This window comes from Cryptomeria japonica, chromosome 6, assembly GCF_030272615.1.
Source record: "Cryptomeria japonica chromosome 6, Sugi_1.0, whole genome shotgun sequence".
In the NCBI taxonomy this organism is placed as follows: Eukaryota; Viridiplantae; Streptophyta; class Pinopsida; order Cupressales; family Cupressaceae; genus Cryptomeria; species Cryptomeria japonica.
This window is the reverse complement of record NC_081410.1, coordinates 405,224,195-405,228,196: the sequence shown is the minus strand read 5'-3', so window position 1 is coordinate 405,228,196 and position 4,002 is coordinate 405,224,195.

The window sequence follows — 4,002 nt, the reverse complement described above, 5'->3', positions numbered from 1 at the left end:
AGGTGTGGGTAGGTAGGAGAAACAATATAATATTCCACATGAGGTGGATCACCCACTGAATGTGGAGTGTAACAATAAGATCACACCATAAAAGGTGGAAATTCTCCTACACACACTATCCCAATGTGGGACAAACACCCAAGTGTCTCATACCCAAACTACTATGAAATGCATGTACCTAAGTAAACTTAAGTAAGGTGCAATAATATCTAAGATGAATAATTATTTACACCAACAATGAGAAACATGAAGAAGAGCTTGCAATCAAAAGAGAAGAAGAATCTTGTAAACAAGTTCAAGGAATACAAGAAAATGCAAAATATAAACAAGATATTCCAAAAGTGGTAAAAGCAAAGATGACAAAAATCAGAGAACTATTTGCACCATGCAACATTCCTGTATGGTACAGTGGTGTAATCCTAGACAATGGTTCAGAGATAGATTCAAATGAATATGAATGGGGTCTAGATGTCTCATCTAGTATATCAAGTGAAGAAAAAAATGAAGAGCAAACAACTATCACAAATGAAGACTTGCCATTAAAAAAACAAAAGATAGAGTTAGAAAGAAGACAAGAAGAACTCAGAATCCAAAGAAAAGAGACATATACAAGACAACAAAAGAAAGAGAATGAAAAAGGCCAAGAAGTAATGCCACAAGAATCACAAATAGATATGGATCAAGCGTCAGGAAATATCATATTTCTATCAAATGAGGAGCAAGATGTACCAAGGTATGGCAGAACCATAGAAGAACTAAGAGATAGTCAAGTAGGATTGACTATTAGTCCAGAAGAAGCTGAGTTCGAGAGAAGACAAAAGCTAGCAAAAGAATATTCTATATCATGTGCACAAGTATGTCAACTTCAAAATACAATTGAATCTATTAAAATTAATCTAGAAGGAACTTGCAGTACTAAAGATGTGTGTGCTGATATAATCCATTCGTTTAAGGGACAAATGTTAGATGAAGAGTCACTTGAGTATGTGTTGGCATATGGACACTCCAATGAGACATTGTGTGTGATTGAAGGTTTTGTCATTGATGGCAACCTTGCAATCCTATGGCACCGATAAAGCATTACTCAGGCAACCTTGCAATCCTATGGCACCGGCAAGACATTATACTGGCAAAGCATTACTCAGGAAACCTTGCAATCCTATGGCACCGGCAAGACATTATACCAGCAAAGCATTACTCAAACAAAAAAGTGCACCGACATCAGCAAGATCAATCTACACCGACACCGGCACAGAAGATGTACACCGGCATAGAAGGAAATATGTATACCGACACAGAGGCCGACAGGATTTTTGATATGTAATATTTTGTTTATTATTGTAAGCTGACTTGGCAAATTGTAAAATGACTCTTGTATATAAAAGAGATCATTGTAGGCATTTGTAGGATATGGATAGGAAGCATAAATAAATTATAAGGTAGATCTAATGTGCGAATTGTAGGTCAAGGGTATATGTAAAGAACAGAGCAAGAACCGGTACTGAATCTGGCATTGAAGATGCTATTGTAAAGCAGTACAAAATATTGGATTTGTGTAAATCCTCATTGTAAGTCAGTGTGACTTCTTATTGAGCAGTGAGCTCTAGGTAGTTGGCCTTCCTGAATGTGCAGGCCCCTATTGTAAGTAATATTCTCTTATTGGCCAGTAAGTGAATATTGTGGGTCACAAATACCACCGAGGTTTTTCCCACATCGGGTTTCCTCATTAAACATCTTGTGTTATGGTGTTCTTTTCATGTGGATGTTTTTTATTCTGTTATTTGCATTAATTCTTGCATACGGGTATACTGTTACTTTATGTTCTGCATATTTAGTTTTAAGAAAATTACATTACTGATCAGATATTGATTCACCCCCCCCTCTCAGTATCTATGGGAACCCTAACAATTGGTATCAGAGCCTGGTCCTCTATTTTCAGAAGCCTAACAGCTTGAGGAAGATCTTGACACCGGTAAAAATGGAAAATCTGATGAAGCAACTTGAAGGAGCTCTTACTGACTATGATGTAGAGAAGTTGAAAAATATCAAATTAGAAGATGATTTAAAAGCAGCTTAGGACATTATTCAGGCACTTCAAGAAAATCTTTCTGTTACAAGAAACAAGAGAAGAGAACTTTGTGAAAAATTGCAAAATGAGAATGATGAAAAGGAATCACTAAATGATATGATAAGCAAATTGAAACAAGAGATCATGACAACAAAAAATGAAATGTAGGATATGACTATGAGATTTTGCAAAGAGATTGAGGACAGAAAGAAGAATGAAGAAGAATTGACCAGAAGACTAAGTGATGCAGCAAATGAGAACACAAGACTTAGCTATGAAAATGACATGTTGAAGACAGATCTGATGCATACTCGGAATGACTCAAATGAACTAATGAGACAAAAAGAAATCTTGGAAAGGGAATTGGAAACTGCAAATCAACACAAAGAAAAATTCAAGAAAAGCTCAGAAGAACTTGGTACCTTATTGAAGAATAAAAAACCCAAAGGTGACACTTCTGGAGTTGGATTTGAAGCTGGAGAAAGCTTCGGTACTGCAAATACCCAGAATCAAAGCAAACCGGTAAGACCCTCTAATACTTACAAATTCAATGGAAAATGCTTTAACTATAATAAATATGGTCATAGGGCAAATGAATGTAGATCTAGGAATTATCAGAACATCAATCCTCCCACCGGTCAATGCACCAAATGCAACAAAATTGGTCATAACTCTGAAAATTGCATAATGAATGTAAGATGTTATGTTTGTGGAAGATTTGGTCATTTATCAAATAAATGCAAAACACAAACCGGCATAGGTTATGGGAAAGATATTCAGAAAAATAATGTAACTTGTTATGAATGTAACAAGATTGGTCATATTGCTAAATTTTGTAGAAGTAAAGGTACACCGGTAGATAACAGAAGTACTAGCTTGAAAGGTAAAGAAAAGGTTGAAGAGGTTAAGCAAGAATTTTCAAAGCAATGGATTAGAAAAGGTGATCTAAATATTGGGGTTACTCCTCCACCGGTAGAACCAACAAATGCTTCACCGGCAGGACAATATGATGCTCCACCGGCAGGACAGAGCAATGCTCCACCGGCAGGATGTTCTTCATCAAATTGAAGAAAATTATTTTGAGGGTTTGGCAATCAAATGACACATGTACTATTATTCCCTCGGTTAGAGAAAAGAAGTTGAAAATCTTTCATTACCGGCAAATAAAGTTGAGCTAATACATTATCGGCAAGCAATTAATGTGGTAGGTAGCAGAAAAGACCTTATAAAATAAGTTTTTTGGCTCCATTTCATTTCACTGTGAATTCAAACTTTCAGAGAGCGCGAATATTTCCAAGCTAAGGCATTCTGAGCAAAGAGGCAAAGCACTTCAGCAATCAATCCATCCAAAGGCAGAAAAAGGTATTTATCATCATGGTATCCTCCTCTGCACCTGAATTCATAGAAAACCCTACAGTAGTTGAAGTTATAAAATGACCTAGGCCCATGTTTCGGCTAGTTTTCTGAGGTAGCTAAGAAAGATGACAACACAAGTGCTTTTTCCCAAATTCCAAAGGGTGTTGTTTATGCAGAAGACCCTAGAATGTATATTCATTGCAACATAGAGGAATTAGGTGATGAAGAAATTAAAAACATGTATAAATCTGTTATATGTGACAATGCTAGAAATGTGAAACCTGAACATAAAATTGTTGAAACCCTAGGATTCACTGAAATCCTCTGCATTCCTGAATTTCCCAAGGAAGTGGTTAGGATAGTTCTAAGCAGGGTACATGGCTCATTCTTTTGGCTTGACTCAGTGCATAAAATTACAAAGGTAGCTGTGAAAGCAGTAACAGGGTTACCTTCCACCGGTACCAGACCCGACAAAACCAAGAAGGTCTTCAATGACCTAGTAATGAAATTAACTAGTGCAACATCAGACAAAAGATCATTGAGGGTTAATGATGTGACCGATACAAATGTGAGATTCA